The sequence below is a fragment of the Hyla sarda genome, chromosome 5, assembly GCF_029499605.1.
Source record: "Hyla sarda isolate aHylSar1 chromosome 5, aHylSar1.hap1, whole genome shotgun sequence".
NCBI lineage: Eukaryota > Metazoa > Chordata > Amphibia > Anura > Hylidae > Hyla > Hyla sarda.
In genome coordinates, this window is record NC_079193.1 from 155,146,823 (window position 1) to 155,164,449 (window position 17,627).

The 17,627-nt window shown below is 39.5% G+C and overlaps 1 long non-coding RNA gene across 1 annotated transcript; it reads left to right on the forward strand.

Moving 5' to 3' along the window:
- The first annotated feature begins 338 nt into the window (after positions 1-338).
- On the forward strand, positions 339-11,592 carry LOC130273545 (uncharacterized). The gene is made up of 3 exons (XR_008844036.1): positions 339-439; positions 11,142-11,236; positions 11,324-11,592. It is a non-coding gene; the product is annotated as an uncharacterized LOC130273545 (long non-coding RNA).
- Positions 11,593-17,627: the final 6,035 nt, after the last annotated feature.

The window sequence follows — 17,627 nt, forward strand, 5'->3', positions numbered from 1 at the left end:
TGAAAGGGCACAAGGTGGTGATAAAATGGCACAAAGTTGTAATGAAATGGCACAGGGTATAATGCAATTGCACAGGGGAGCTATCTCTAAAAGCTGTGACAAAATGTTTGAGGGAGCAGGCGGGACTGGACACACATGGACACACATGTTGAATCCATTATTTTTCTTTTGCCCTGTAGTTTCTCTTCCCATTTCAGATACTCATAGGGGGAGATTTATCAAAATCTGTGCAAAGCTATGGACAACTGGACAACTTTTCCTCTGGACAGATTTTAATAAATCTCCCCCACTGTGCTTACTAGTTGAGCAGTTACTCAATACTACAATTCCTTTTCCTCAGCTTTTTGCCCATTTAGCAAATCACTGGCTGAGCAGGGTAGAGAAAAGAGCAATGGGGACTCAGAGTCACTGGAAAAGGAGCTGTGAGGGACCAGAATGTGTAAGTATGACTTTATGACTTTATTTTTACAACATCCCTAGCAACATATAAACATGTTAATTTGAATACCCCTTTAAGAGGGCTCATGTTTGGATTATACTGCCTAAATGTAGGTAAAGGTGACTGCTTTGTTTCCTCTCCTGCCTACCCTTTGTCCTGGTTCTACATAATCTTATACTGAAACATAAAATGAAGAAACCACAAAAAAAATTGTAAAAGACATTATAATGTGGCATATACAGTATCTCACATAAGTGAATACACCTCTCATGTTTTTGTTAATATTTTGTTATATCCTTTCATGTTACAACACTATGACACTCTGCTACAATGTAAAGTAGTGAGTGTACAGTCTGTATAACAGTGTTTAATGTTATGGCCCCTCAGAATAACTCAACACAGCCATAAATGTCTAAACCTTGGCAACAAAAGTGAGTACACCTCTAAGTGAAAATGTTAAACTTGGCTCTTACTAGCTATTTTCTCTTCCCAGTGTCATGTGACTTGTTAGTATTACAAGGTCTCAGGTGTGAATGTGAAGCAGGTGTCTTAAATTTGGTGTTATTACACTCACACTCTGTAATACTGTTTGCTCGACTTTATCATGGCACCAGTGGATGGATGAATGCTGCCAGTATTGCTGCAGAGGTTGAAGAGGTGGGGGTCATCCTTTCAGTGCTCATATTATATACCACACACTGCATTAAATTGGGCTGTCATCCCAGAAGGAAAGCTCTTTAATGATAAAGCACAAAAAAGTCCACAATCAGTTTGCTGAAGACAAGCAGACTAAAGACATGGAGTGGTGGGAGTGTCAAGCACAGTGGTGGGAGTGTCAAGAAGTTTATTAAAGGAACAATGCCACTGTACTGTGACATACTAAAGCAAACCATGATTCCTTACCTTCAGAGACTGGGCCTCATGGCACTATTCCAACATGAAAACAACCCCAAAAACCCTAGGCCAAAGTGCAAGATCATGAAGAACAACCAATGAATGAAGCACTACAGATTAACTAGACAGGAGCTTTAAAAAACATCGACTCATCTGGGATTTGGACCAAGGATCACTCACACCTTAGGATACATCCCTAGACCAACAAGCCAAGCTGAATAATACACACAAATAGAGAGAAAGTTGTCATTCAGAAGTGTGCGGGTGGGGGAATCCTGCAGTTCCTGTATACAGTATATCAGACTCTTGCCTCACAGTGCTGACATTGTGCTGTTACTGTTAAACTGTGTAATTCTTTAAAACTACTGAATATTCACACAGAAGTGACACATTGCTAAAATCAGCACATCTGATGCTACTTTCTGCTGCCTTTAGACTAGACACCATAAATGGGCTGACAGGTTCCCTTTAAACAGGGTGAGGTGCTGGTATTCTGAGACATGATATAACTTTTATGTTGCTCTTACTAAATATTTTGAGTTGCTAAATATAGTAGAGTGTAATCTATGTTAAAAAAAAACTGTTTACCTGCACCTGTCATACTTGACATGAAGAATGCTAGAGGTTTGTTTGCTTTAGCTGCCATTTACTAAAATTTTCTATACGTATAAGGTCATTACCTGGAGCTCCAGAACCCAATGAATAAATCTGTAACAGGGCCCTTAATCTACCATGTTCTATTTATAATACTGGTGTCCGTTTATGTGGTAGTGGTCTCTATGGGCCCCCTGAAGCACCAGGGTCAGGGTGTGACTGGTACCGCTATACCCCTATAACAATGCTCCTATCTATACCTTAAATGGCCCTGTCAGCTCATTGCTAGAAAGGGCTAGTCATAAGGATTCCATGAATACCTGTTTTTTATTTCAATAATCTTGTACATCAGTGAGACACTGTATAAGCCTTTTTGTTACTATGCAAAGGAGGCTTAAAGGGGAACTCCGCCACTAGACATCTGCCAGTCACGCCCTCTCCCATAGACATGAATGGAGGAGGCATGGTGTGACATCACGAACACGAAAGCCCCAAGCTTCCATGTTCAGAATGGTGCGGTACCAGCTCAGAGATCCCATGAGGTCCCAGTGGCCATACCCTCCGCAATTAGACATCTTGTTCTCTATTCTTTCGATAGGGGATAAGATGTATAGGGGACATGCGTGAGAGGGATATGGACTTTGTCCGCACCAGAGACTAAGTCTGATGTCATGTGTGATATATGAACCACTCACGTCACTTGCATATGAGACTAGAAGGGGACCAACACACCTTGATTGCCGTCATAAGCCTCATTGCTCTTGACAAAGCCGTGGAGATGGCGAAACGTCGGGGAGGCTGTTCATGATTTTAATGACAGTCTGCCTAATGTCTAACATAAGCTATAAATAGCACATAACAGTTAATTACTCCCCATTTGGGAGTAAAAATATTATAACTCCAATTGTGATGTGAGAGACCACTTTGAAGACATATTACTTTAGGCACTGACTGATAATTTTAAATATCGTGTTTGGGTTTCTAGGGAATTTTTACCCCAGTCGCCACAGGGGGGAACCCCCAAGGGGTGGACAATTGATGGGGGACATCCCCAACACATCAGGAGGCTAGGTCAGTCCAGCCTATGTTGCTTTTGGTTAAAGTAGGTTGGTGAATGCAAGTGCAGTGATAAAGAGAACATGGGCTGGACTTGACTGGATTCTTATTGTGCTTGGAACATCCCCTGGGCCCTTAAAGGAGTACTCCGCCCCTATACATGCTATCCCCTATCCAAAAGATAGGGGATAACATGTCTGATTAGTGGGGTCCGGCCAAAGGGGCCCCCGCGATCTCAGGGCCGGCACTGCGATGTTACAGTCAAAGAAGCCTGGGCCTTCTGTGATTGTGACGTTCCACCACGCTCCCTCCATTCATGTCTATGGGAGGGGATGTGACAACTGGTACATGGCCATCATGCCTCCTCCCATAGACATGAATGAAGGGGTTTGGCAGCTGTGTTCAGTCATCTGGCACTGAACACAGTTCACTCCATGCACCAAATGATTGAGGTCCCACGGAAGAGATGGTTGGGGTCCTCAATGGCCAGACCCTCACGATCAGACATGTTATCCCCTATCCTCTATAGGGGATAACATGTATAGCAGTGGAGTACCCCTTTAAGCCTCCTTTGCATATTAACATATATTTTGCCAAACGAAAGGACTATTGATATTCAAAAAAATATTGCATATGCCCTGAGTCATGATGACTAGACCAATCTAGCATGGGCTTATTTACACCCATGTTTCCTCCCGACAGGTCTGCTTAAATTAATATTTCCTGAAAATGTTTTTGCTAAATTACAATTTCTACATTTCTGCTTCAATATACTCAGGATAGCATAACTATATCACAAATAGAATACAAATCTGACAATTGGCCCTGTTCAGAGTTATTGAGGTCAGTAATTTACTATACTCCAGGAACATCAGGGTCTTCACCTTATTGTATTAAAACCACACAGTTATATTTCTCTAGTATATTTTAGGATTAAGGAAGACCTGCACAACAAGGATGATTTAGAAGTCAGACACGTTCATTTCGGTAACTAATTAATTTTTCTGCTCTGCCTCCCTTCACTTATTTAATTTGGACCATCTGCAGTGCCCTACTACAATTTGTATTCAAACAATAAGGATGTAAAAGTTTGGAGTCTTAATTAAATAGAACAGACTACAGGTTCATTATAATTCTCTACTATCCATGAAAATTTTATAAAAACCATCCTGATAGCTGTATAAGCTACTGTTTGTTAACAAACAATCACGGATTTACAAAAACTTTACCATACTTTTTTATGTATTTACAGAAATCTGTATTAAATCCTGATCAGTAATATTAGTGTCACAATTCAAGGTTTAATGAAAAAAAAAAAAAAAAAACTGAAAATCAATGTGTTAGAGGTCATTCACATTATCATGGCTTTATACCACCAGAATACGTCAGTATAGAGTTAAAATGTTTTCCAGCATATACCAATGCAAGCCTGTCATGTATCCATAGGGTTTGATTAACCAAATCTAATTCCATGGGACTGTTCTGAATATTTATTAGGGAAAATGGCCCCTGAAAATCCCACCACTAGGGATCCCCATACCTACTGGGACACTTACCAATCCTTCAACAGTATCAGCTTCTCCATGACTCATGGACAAGGCTGCATGAGCATACACACCAATCACCTCCCACCACCACCAAGAGAGGGACATGCTCCCTTCCCCTGAGAGGATTTCTAACATGGTGAGCTAATGAAAAGATGCATTTTAATCATAAATATAGGTGAAAAAAATTATAATAATTAGATGTACATGTTCAGGATTAGGTAGTCAGTTTTAACATAGTTTTTTTTTTTTTTTTTGTGGGATCTGACACCTACCCTTTTGCGTTCACACGTCGGAATTCAAGAGGAATTCGAGCAGAACAAATTACGTCCGAAAAAATTGAAATTTCATTTCGCGCGGAATCCATGTGTAATTCGCGCGGAATGCGCGTGGAAATGCGAGTGGAAATGCGCGTGGAATTACGTGCGGAAAGGGGGAAGAAGGAAGGGGAGGGTTTGTGGGAGGGCCAAATCGGCCATTTTATGATTGTGCTAGTCAGAAATTAGTTTCTTCATAATTAACATCATTGGTTTCGCTAATTTTTAACAGATTTTGCAAAGACAGCACTTTGCTCTGCTTCTATCTTGTCCTAAAATGGCTGACGAGTAAAAAAAAAGGGTGGAGTGTGGGGTGGAGAATGGGTGTCATCCTTTTTCCACGGGCTGTCTCTTCTTCATTTTTCCGCGCGCATTCCCCACGAATTCCGCGTGAATTCCGCGCGGAAACGATCTCGGGCATAACATTTTTTCCCCATTGACTTCAATTGAATTCTGCTAGCGGATTCCGCTTGAAGAATGAACATGCTCTTTCTTCAAGCGGAACGGAATTCAGCGTCGGCAATTCTTTTGGAGCGGATAATTCAAGAGGAATTACTCGAGTAAATTCCTCTTGAATTTCGACGTGTGAACGGGCCCTAAGGGTAAATGAGAGGCAGGTGTTGGAATTATTGCTTATGATATTTGGGTAGATATTCTGGAGGCCATTCCATTATCCTCTTGTTAGTGAATCCCACATACTTTTGTGATTGTAGTTAGTCCACAGAGATTATAGGATGTCATCCATCTTGTAGAAAAAATGATATAGAGCTGAAAATAAGTGTGTTAGATGTGAGGACTCTGGGGCTGACCTGGTCCATGTTATGTTCCTGAGTGGTATGGTGGCATTAATTCTGCTTATCACTGGGGCCCAACATTGAACCTATTTTAGGTTATACCTCTAATTTATCTGTGAAAGACAGCCACCAGGGAGGAGAGTATTGAGCTTTGTTTTTATCTTTTTTGGCAAGTTTATAAAAATGTTCAATAAAAATGTATCTGATCTTGATACCTGAATAGACTACACTTGGTCTATTTAATCCTGTAAGTATATTGTGGGAATGCTGTGGTATATGTAAGAATACCTTTATGGCAGTATCATGTATTCCAGTAGCTTTCAGTCCCGTAGAAGCATTAGTAACATGTTTATAAATGTTCATCTAGATGATTTAAGGTAATGTCATTTCTGAGTATACATAACTATAACATATTAAATATGTAAGTATTATTATTAACAAATTAACTAACGTAATGTCATCTGTGATGGCAGAGATACATGAGTACACTTGTCCAAATCCTGTTCTAGGAATTGGTTATATGTTAATGGGATTTTGGCTTTGTGTCATACACAATGTTTCACTTGTTATTGCAAATGTTTTCTGAGATCTTAATGACTGTTCAATGTGGACTAGTAAAACGTTCATGGAGGAATTGCTTCCTGGGCTACTGGTTTAAGACAAATATTGACATAAAGAAATAAAAGCTGTCGTATTATTGAATTTCTCAGTCCCAAGAGTTACTAGAAACTGCATGCTAGATCTGAATGATACTAACACAGAGCATCTTGTTCCAGTGAATCCAGCTTATCCAATTATTACATGGAGAGCCCATAACCTTAAAAGGGTACTCCACCCCTAGACATCTTATCCCCTATAAGATGTCTGATCGCAGGGGGTCCGACAGCTGGCACCCCGCGATCTCCGGGCTGGCACCGTGGCATTCTGAACACAGAAGCTTGGGGCTTTCGTGTTCATGACATCACACCACACCCCCTCCATTCATGTCTATGGGAGGGGACATGATGGCTGTGTACTAGCCATCATGCCCCCTTCCATAGACATGAATAGAGGGGGCTTGGCGTGACGTCACGAACATGGAAGCCCCAAGCTTCTGTGTTCAGAACACTGTAGTGCCAGCCCAGAGATTGCAGGGGTCCTTTGGATAGGAGATAAGATGTCTAGGGGTGGAATACCCCTTTAATGTATTATGTATTACCACAACTACAACACAAGAAGAAAGGTTGGCAAATATAAATTATTGGCAAAGGTTGGCAAATATATTAATTTTATTGGTCACACAGGTTACATACAAATCTGGAGTGAAGAAAAATCTATACTCCTATAGTATCTATGTTTCAAATAAGTATAGAATCCGCTAATGACAAGAGGATTTGACCCCCTTGGTCATAAAAAACACAGATGTAGAATAAATAGGGATGCATGACTGCTGTGAACTGGAATACACAGAAAAATAAGACTCTAATAATGAGCAATACATGCTGTTAAGAAATATAAAGGGTAATAATAAATAGGAACTTCTTTATAGAAAGTCTCAGTATTAATGATAGTACATGTAATATGTCTCTCCTAAAAGTGCATTTGCAAATGACCAGCAAAATAAATCTAAACTAGAAAAGTGCTGATAAATAATAATAGATTGAAATTAGGGAAGTCATATGAAACCTATAGGGAAAGAGAAACCCTAGGGGGCAGCTTCAAAAAAGAAAAAGAAGAAAAAAAAAGCAGATTTTTTTTTTCTAATTGCATACATGCTCTTTGAGGGTTCCTAGGTTGCCAGTAGTGGAAATTCATAAAACTTGTTACATAACTAGCTGGTAGTCAATATTCCCTTTGAACAGTACGGTACCACACATGACAACAACTTTTTAAGAGAAAGAGGTCTTAAAAGCAAATGAGATAATAAGTATCTTCCATAGAGTCAATGTAAACACATACAGTAGGTGCTGTGATACAATGAGTCATTGAGTTACTTATTGTTGCACACCCCGCTTAAGACCTTTTACAAGGGGCGATTGTTGACCCAATGGGCTAATTATTGTCCTGTGTAAAAAAGTGGCTCAGTTACAAACTGACATTAAGGGCTCTTTTTTTTCTTTCACTTTGACCACCCTTAACATCCGTTATTGTAACGGAGCCTAATGGGAGTCATAACGGGCAAAGAGGATCCCAATCACCTACCAGGCACAAACTGTAGTGTGAAAGGAGCCTAAGATTATGCAGCACCAAAGATCAGTATTAGTTGGTGTCACAATCACACCCTATCGGTCCAGCCGAGACGCTAGAGAGAGTGTGATGGTGCAAGGGTTAAAGCCGCCAGACCTCTGGGTATCCACTACAAGTCCCAGCAAGTCACCAAATTAACCCTTAGATAAACGTGTTTCACCCGAGCTGCCTTCAGAAAGGTGAGCTCATTTATTTAGAGATCAAAGACCAGAGCTGATTAATTAAACATTTAATCTGATAAAAGGTATCACAGTGCTATGCATAAAAATAAACAAATGACATACAGTTATAAGAATATATATATATATATATAAGAGTTTAGCAAGACAAGTTCAGAAAGCAAAAATGAAGTTCTCACAGCACGATGATATTAGCAGTCCATGAGAGAGAGTGAGGTTCCAGCTGTTCTTAGGATGGTCTTGTCAGCTTGTTCCACAGCATTGAACAACCCGAGTCTAGCATTGTTTTTAAATATATCTATCTCCTTTTTGGAGGGACTCCATTCCCCTTGCCCCTCTGATCCCACCAGGTGGGGGCATCTCTTATCTCATATATGGGACCAGAGACCCCTTACATCCTGCTGCTTCAAAGGGCCTTTGACTTCAAAAGAGGAAAACAGCAGACAGGCCCCAATTGACTGCAATACACAAAAACAAAGGATACACCGTCTGAATGACCCCTCACCCCCCAGGTCTTAGTTTATACATAGATGCAATTATAAAACACATGTATGTTTCCATAATCAGGCCTTGGGCCTGATAGTTGGTTGCACATCTCCTAATGTAAACAGAGGATGCAGACATGATATAAGTAATGGACCAGTGATCGTTCATGCAGCACTCATAATAATTGAGCACTACTGGATTAGTGCCCCTATTGGGCAGCAGTCTGCCCACCAAATAGAGTCTTTACTCATTCCTTTAAAAAATATATATGTATGTTTTTTGTCGGATGATCATTATACATTCATTATTTGGTCATGATGAGAATTATATATGTATCCTTTGTTTTCCATTTCTCATTTATAGCTTATTATGATTCAGATAGGAAGAGCTCTCTAATGTTTTGTTTTTAGATAGAAAATCTCTTAAAAGCCATAATTTTATTGTTGCTTCCCAGGAAGCATCAACCACTAAGTCAACCACATGTTTATATCACTAATGAACTATACAAATAACATGTCAATTTACAGGGATCTGTCTTCAGAATCTATTAGATTTGCCTCAACCTGCTAATGCTAAGAGACTGAGGTTTTCTTTAGCAAAGCTGCCATCTCTAGTAACTATTAAGTCAAGCAATAACAATAATCACAATAATTACAATCAGTTTTTCCAAATGTCAAACTTAATAGTTGGATATATATATATATATATATATATATATATACAATTAGATAGACAGAAGATATGAACAAAGTAAGATTATTAAAAAAATAATTTATGTAAAAAACTTGACTGGCCAGGTTCTTGCAGAGTCTTCTTTACTTACTGGCTGTGGTCTTGTGTCAATGCTGGGAGCTATTTTTTTTTTGAGTCCTGGCTCCAGGTATACTGAGAACTTCTGGCTAGTGTTTTTGGATTACTCCGATTCGTTGACTCTGAACTGTCTTCAGCTTAACCCCTTTCTTGCTGCTTTGATTTATCCATGCTCACTTGGTATTGACCATGACTAGTTGACTACACTTTAGTACATTCTGGGTCTTCTGGGTTTGTTTGCGGCCATCTGTGTCACCTGATTCTGCAGATGCAACCTGGTTTAATAGCAATAAAGTCCAAATTACATGCAGGGGGCTCTAGTAAACACCTAGGGGATGCCTAGGTTTAAAGGGGTACTCCGCCCCTAGACATCTTATCCCCTATCCAAAGGATAGAGGATAAGATGTCTGATTGCGGGTGTCCCGCCGCTGGGGACCCCCGCGATCTCTCCTGCAGCACCCGTTCATCAGCTGCACGGAGCGATCTTCGCTCCGTGCAGCTGATGAACTGGGGTGCTGCAGGAGTGATCGCGGGGGTCCCCAGTGGCGGGACACCCGCAATCAGACATCTTATCTTCTATCCTTTGGATAGGGGATAAGATGTCTAGGGGGGGAGTACCCCTTTAAACCAGCATTAGTTTCATGTAAGGTTTCATTCACATCACAAAATTTGTCTACGAGGCACGGGAAACTGTCAAAATGACATGCCAACCTATCCATGCTCAGACAGGCATGGGCCCTATTTATTTAATTGGCCTAAGTGTAGTCAGCTAGTGTATATGTATGGGCCATATCCAAGTGTACACAAGTTTTGGCTTTGAATGAGAATCAGCAGCACTTTTCAGTCCAAGACAAAACTCGGATACATTTGGAAAATGACCCAAATGTAGTCACTAGCTGACTATGCTATGGCCATTGAAATTAATGGGGCCCGTGTCATCTGTGCATGGATATGTTGGAATGTCATTTTGACAATTTCCCTATGTGTCCCTGCCTTAGATCCTGAATTATGGACATCTTAGGTACTCTTTATTGATTAGAATAAAATCATTCTGCGTGTTAAAATGTTCACAGATGGTTTGCAAGCAAATGTTCCTAGAAGATGTTCTTAGTGCTGCAAAGCTGACAATGTTTGGATAGGAATGCACAATATATTGCAGTGTGACATATGTAGCCACCAGTAAAAAAGGAATGTATAATATAGCTGGAATCTGTTTATATTCATTTTCTGTACAAGTTAAACTTTAAAGGGGTATTTCACTAAAACTATTGATGGGAGCAGTGCAAAAAAATAAATAATATATATATATATATATATATATATATATATATATATATATATATATACTTACTACCTCCCTACCTACCTACCTTGGTACTCAGTCACTGCTTGTTGCTACTGCTAAGATAAGTTAATTTATATGGCTCCCCTGCAACATATCAAATTGTTTTATGGCACACTCATCACTTTGACTTCACTGTAAATGCTATGTCTATAACCCCTAGGGGTACATCACTGAGACTCACCAAGGTTTTGTACTATATATTCTTAGAAATTCAGTATGGACAACACTGTCTATGGACACAAAATTACAGCTCTATACAGCACAGGTCCAAAACACAACATTGTACATGAGGTCTAATAGGAGTCAGTATATTTGATTCTCATGATGTAAAATGGCTAATAAAACTTGTATCTTTATACTGATTGTTGTAATTGCTCATTTCCTTGCTTAAAATCCAGTGATCGGGAGCCATAATGTTAATGTAATTGAGTTAGCGCTAATGATTTCCCTTTTCCAGGCTAACAATGATAATAAAGAAGTTACATGAGCGCTGCTCATCTAAGTGGCCTAGAAGAGTCAAGATCGGAGGCACAACTGGCAGATATCTCAAGGGTAATCCAGTCATCTAATTAGGGCTAATTAACCTAAACTATTTGTTTCAATACTTCCTCCAAATGTATTAATTCCTTCTTTCAACAGAGGCAATGTGCTGAGATTCAGGAGAATAGCAATGCAAAGAAGGTGTCGGCATGCCTCCAGCCAAACAGATGCATCTGAAGCATGTCACACTTCACTGCTGATATATAAAGAACATACATATCTTACATGGAGATGGATGGAATCTATGTTTAATTTATAAAAAATGAAGCAATGGGAGAATTTGTGCTTCCAGCCTTGGCCAGTACATTGCAACTTCTACTGGTTATGCACCTAAGGGGGTCATCTGTCAAGGTTAGTTAGTTGTTCTTCCGAGGGAAATGGCATCATTAGATTTTATTTATGAAAAACACTGTCCATCCACCCATTCATCCAACATCTATATATTTATTTCTTGTCTGTGGCAATCATTTATCTGAAGCAACTGAGTTAGATACATAGTTCATAAGGTTGGAAAAAAAAACTATCAAGTCTATCAATTTCAATCTATATCTTTATTGTGTCCCTACTGAGTTGATCCAGAGGAAGGCAAAAAACCTTATGAGGCTAGTTACATAGTTCATAAGGTTGAAAAGACCAGAGTCTTCAAGTTCAACCTATATCTCTGTTGTATCCCTATTGTTGATCAAGGAGAAGGCAAAAATTAGGCTAATGAGGCTGATGCCAATTGCCCCATACTAGGGGGAAGAATTCCCATCCGACTCCAAATATGGCAGAATAAATCTGGATCAACATTCTGTTAGAGGGAACAGGTCACTTAAGGGGTGGCTGGTGCTCCTACTTCCCTCCCCAATACACCTGCCCCATTCTGCTTTTGTGGTCTTCCTTACAGGCTAGGAGAACTCTTTTCTTTATTTATGTGTAGAGAAGGAACGATCTGTGGGTATCTGTTCTCCTTGAGGAGAGTTTGGTTTGTGGAGATGGATATGCCATTGAGCACTCCACTAGGAATTCGGGCAAGAGGAATATGCAAAGCAGCTCATTAATATGCCATCTGGTCAGGTGAAACTCCCTTGGTGTCAGTGTATCACTACGGAGTCTTGCTAACTGACTGGGAAATTTTCCCAAGCTAAACATCTCCCCAAAAGGAAAGATTTAACCCGGTCTGTAATCAGCCTGTTTTGGGGTGTTTGCCCCTCATTATTATAGCCTCTGACCCACCTCAATAAGCCTGCTCTGTACTGATGAAGGACAAATACTCTGAAACAGTCTGCAGACAGTTTTGGAAAGATGTTTGGAGAGATGTTTAGTTTGCCAAAATTTCTTAGTCAGTTAGCCAAGACTCCATAGTGAGTGATGCACTGACACCCAGGGAAGGTGTGCCATTGACACCCTGACCAGGCATATTCATTTGTTGTTTTGCATATTGTTCTTCTGAGAGAAATGGCATCATGAAATATGGATGCCAATTTATTTTTTGTAAAAAAACACTGTCCATCCATCTGTCATCTATATATTTATTTCTTGTCTGTGGCAATCCTTTATCTTAAACAATTAGAAGTTGAAGGCATATTATAAATAATGATTCTCTGTACTGCAGATGCAGCAATGTTTATAGCACACAGTATCATTGATTACTTAATACTACAATAAAGAGCAAAATGATTTTACTCTGTCATCAATGAAACTTGATAAGTGTCAGCTTATCAGAGATTTTGGGTTATCAGACAAGAATAGGAAAGTCATATTGGATTGTGGAGATTTATAAGCTATTAATTGCATTATTGCACAATTGCATTGTGCTTCCTAATCTTATATTAAAATAAAAGACAGACAGCACTCTGTAGTATATTACTGTTGGTAACTGGATATGAGATAATATAGTGGTGCTTACCACAAAGAGTTACACTCAACCAAGTGTAACTATGGGAAACCGCCAAGATATTTATGCTGCAGCCACACCACGTCCAATACAATATGTGCAAAAGAAAGTACCTCCAACAGGGCGACGGGATAAGGGCGCTGGTCCAGCGCCCTTGTCCCATCGCCCTGTTGGAGAAACTTTTTTTTGCATAATCTTATATTAGGCAAGGAGAAGTGCAGCAATCATGCTTGGCAGTGAAGTTACTGTACAACACCTGAAGAGTCTTGTGCACAAATAATATTTAATTAAAGGAGTATTCTGGGATTAAACAACTGCTATGTTCTGGGACCTGGGTAGAAGAAATACTTACCTACCCCAGTCAACCGCAGCTCCTGTTGCAGCTCCTTTCCGTCTCCTGCTGCCCGTCTCTTTTTCCTGCTTCTTGGATGAGTTGTTGGAGCAATACCAGTTGCTCAGCCAATCATTGTTCGAGATGGGATACTGTTGCAGCCAGTGATTGGCTGAGCAGAGAGATCCTGTTCTGAATAAAGGGGGAATGGTAAAGAGATAAAAACAATGGACTCATAAGGGAATGTTGTAGACCTTCCTAAAAAAGACTGATTGCCCAGTGTATGGCATTATAGAGAACTAGTGCAGCATGGTTAAAGTCTTGAAGAGGAGATTAAGAGGTTTGGCTTATGCAGAATTGTGGTCATAAACACTGCCAGAGCCCAGATTGGATTGTAGAAAGAGATGTGAGAGGAGATACAAGAGGGTACAGGACTGTGAAGAGCTTTATGGGTGAGAGTGAGGAGTTTAGATTGTATTTCATAAATGGGCAACCAATGCAGTATCTGGTATTGGTGTAGCAGCTGGACAGAAAGATGAGCTTGGCAGCTGCATTCAGGGTAGATTGGAGAGTTAAAATAGTCAATACAGTATAAGAATGTATGCGAGCCAATGTCTGTATTAAAAAAGGGTTCATATATGATATGTCAGAGGTGCAGGTGATATATGTGTGTAAATGATTGAAAATTGGGAGTGAAGGAAAGATCTGAATGCAACGTGAACCCAAAGCAGAGGATGTCCTACCTAGGAGTTATGGTGGTACCATATACTGAGATGGAAATATCCATTTTAGGTACATGTGAAAAATGCTCAGTTTTAAAGATAATGTTTCAGGTACACTGAGGATGTGGTGTTAAAAACAGTGTACAGACTGAAGTGATGTCACAGGAAGAGATATATTATTGGGTGTCATCAATATAGAGATGATACTGAAAGACAAATCTGTTCATAATGGCCCTGATTTACTATTGTAAACCCAACATGTTTTGTCGGGTTGTGCGCCAGAAATTCTGTCTGCGCCAAAATTTGTAGGAAATTAAAACCTACAAAGAAAACTCCACTCCACTCTTAGTATATCAGGGCCAATGTCTCTGTATAAAAAGAAAAGAGGAGAGGATCTAGAACTAATCCCAGAGGAACTCCAACAGCAAGAGTAGGAGGAGAAGAAGTAGAACCAGCAACAAACAAGTGGTCAGACAGCTCGGAAGAAAACCAGGATGGAGCAGTGTCCTTAATTCAATAGATTTGAGTATACTGAAGGGAATCTGGTGGTCTGCAGTGTCAAACACCGTTCAGAAATCCACAAGAACCAGCAGATATTAGGTCTCATGAAATTTAGCCATCAATAAGTCATTTGACACCAAAGAAAGTACAGAGTGTAAAGTGGGGAGTAGGGTGGTATCAGACCCAAAGATTCCCGCACCATGCAAGTGTCAATCAACTAGATTAACGTAATGATAGCAATAATAAGATTATTACATGGTTCAGTTATGGTGCAGACAGGGCCGCACGAACAACAGTAGAAGTATTCATGTGGCCTTTACTTCTATTATTTACTTCTATTGTTTATTACACAGGGAGATATTCGACAGATAAACAAGGATTTTTAAACGTGTCAAGATCATGGCGTCAGACCAAGAAAGTGTGTTTGCTCGTTCATTGGCTGATCACTGGGCCCAATATACAGGGTACTTGTCATCCTATAGTGCCCTAGGGAGGGACTGTTTCTGTCTGTTATATTTGATCAGTCCTCTGTTTCTGATATTATGAAAAAAGTGCTGGGCTTTTAAAATTGATGGATTCATCCCTTAATGACATGCACTATATATATATATATATATATATATATATATATATATATATATATGTATACACACACACAGTGGGGATCAAAAGTTTGGGCACCCCAGGTAAAAAATTGTATTAGTGTGCATAAAGAAGCCAAGGAAAGATGGAAAAATCTCCAAAAGGCATCAAATTACAGATTAGACATTCTTATAATATGTCAACAAAAGTTAGATTTTATTTCCATCATTTACACTTTCAAAATAGCATAAAACAAAAAAATGGTGTCTGCAAAAGTTTGGGCACCCTGCAGAATTTATAACATGCACTGCCCCCTTTGCAAAGCTGAGACCTGCCAGTGTCATGGATTGTTCTCAATCATCATCTGGGAAGACCAGGTGATGTCAATCTCAAAGGTTTTAAATGTCCAGACTCATCTGACCTTGCCCCAACAATCAGCACCATGGGTTCTTCTAAGTAGTTGTCTAGAAATCTGAAATTGAAAATAGTTGATGCTCACAAAGCTGGAGAAGGCCATAAGAAGATAGCAAAAAGTTTTCAGATGTCAATATCTTCTGTTCGGAATGTAATTAAAAAATGGCAGTCATCAGGAACAGTGGAAGTTAAAGCAAGATCTGGAAGACCAAGAAAATATCAGACAGAACAGCTTGCAGGATTGTGAGAGAAACAATTCAAACCCCATGTTTGACTGCACAATCCCTCCAGAAAGATCTGGCAGACACTGGAGATGTGGTACACTATTCCACTATAAAGAAATACTTGTACAATCATGGTCTTCATGGAAGAGTCATCAGAAGAAAACCTCTTCTACGTCCTCACCACAAAAATCTGTGTTTGAACTTTGCAAATGAACATATAGACAAGCCTGATGCATTTTGGAAACAAGTTCTGTAGACTGATGAGGTTAAAATTTTAACTTTTTGGCCATAATGAGCAAAGGTATGTTTGGAGAAGAAGGGAAACAGAATGAATGAATGAAAAGAACCTCTGTCCAACTGTTAAGCATGGGGATGGATCACTCATTCTTTGGGGTTGTATTGCAGCCAGTGGCACAGGGAACATTTCACAAGGAAAAATGGATTCCATGAAATTTCAGCAAATTTTGGATGATAACTTGATACCATGTGTGAAAAAGCTGAAGTTAAAGAGAGGATGGCTTCTACAAATGGATAATGATCTTAAACACACCTTGAAATCCACAGGGGATTACATCAAGAGGCATAAACTAAAGGTTTTGCCATGGCCTTCACAATCTCCTGACCTCAACATAATTGAAAATCTATGGATAGACCTTAAAAGAGTAGTGCGTGACAGACAGCCCAGAAATCTCAAAGAACTGGAAGACTTTTGTAAGGAAGAATGGGCAAAGATACCTCAAACAAGAATTGAAAGACTCTTGGCTGGCTACAAAAAGCGTTTACAAGCTGTGATACTTGCCAAAGGGGGAATTACAAGGGTGCCCAAACTTTTGCAGACGCCATTTTTTTGTTTTCTGTTATTTTGAAAGTGTAAAAGATGGAAATTAAATGAAACTTTTGTTGACATATTATAAGAATGTCTAATCTGTAATTTGATGCCTTTTGGAGATTTTTCCATCTTTCCTTGGCTTCTTTATGCACATTAATACAAATTTTTACCTGGGGTGCCCAAACTTTTGATCCCCACTGTATATAGGTCATCAAAATCAATGCAGCACTACTTAGCCAGAGATGCGTGGTGCCAGCGCTCCGACCAGATCACAGTCCATCCAATAGAAAAAAGATGGCGCAGCAATTCAAAAAATGTAGAAAATACAGTGAATTTATTCCATCATGTCCCAAAAAACAAGCGACATTTCAGCTCCTCAATGGAGCTTTTTTCAAGCATGGTTCATGCTTCATGCTTGAAAAAAAACTCCATTGCGAAGCTGAAACGTTGCTTGTGTTTTGTACATGATGGAATAATTTCACTGTATTTTCTAAATTTTTTGGAGTGCTGCGCCATCTTTTTTCTATATCTATATACATATATATATATATATATATATATATATATATATACAGCACATGTGGCCTTGAGGACTAGGAATCATGCTCAGGTGCTAAGCACACTTCATAGCTGGTAAAAGTTGGCTGCTATCAGCAGCCGTCACTCACCGATAGTGTTAGACATCTATGGTTAATGGCCGACATCTACAACTTTGCTGTAGATTTTGTAGAAAAATTGATCCTGCATATATGAAAGCCCCTATATGGCCCTGTAGAGGGAAATTTTTATTAGTTATGGCTTTTGTAAGGTGGGGTAGAAAAATAAAAATTGCCTGCATCATCAAGGGGTTAGAGGATTTTGATGGTATTATCAGTGATTTTACAAATGACTGCTGGTAAACTCTTGCCCTTTTGTGAAAAT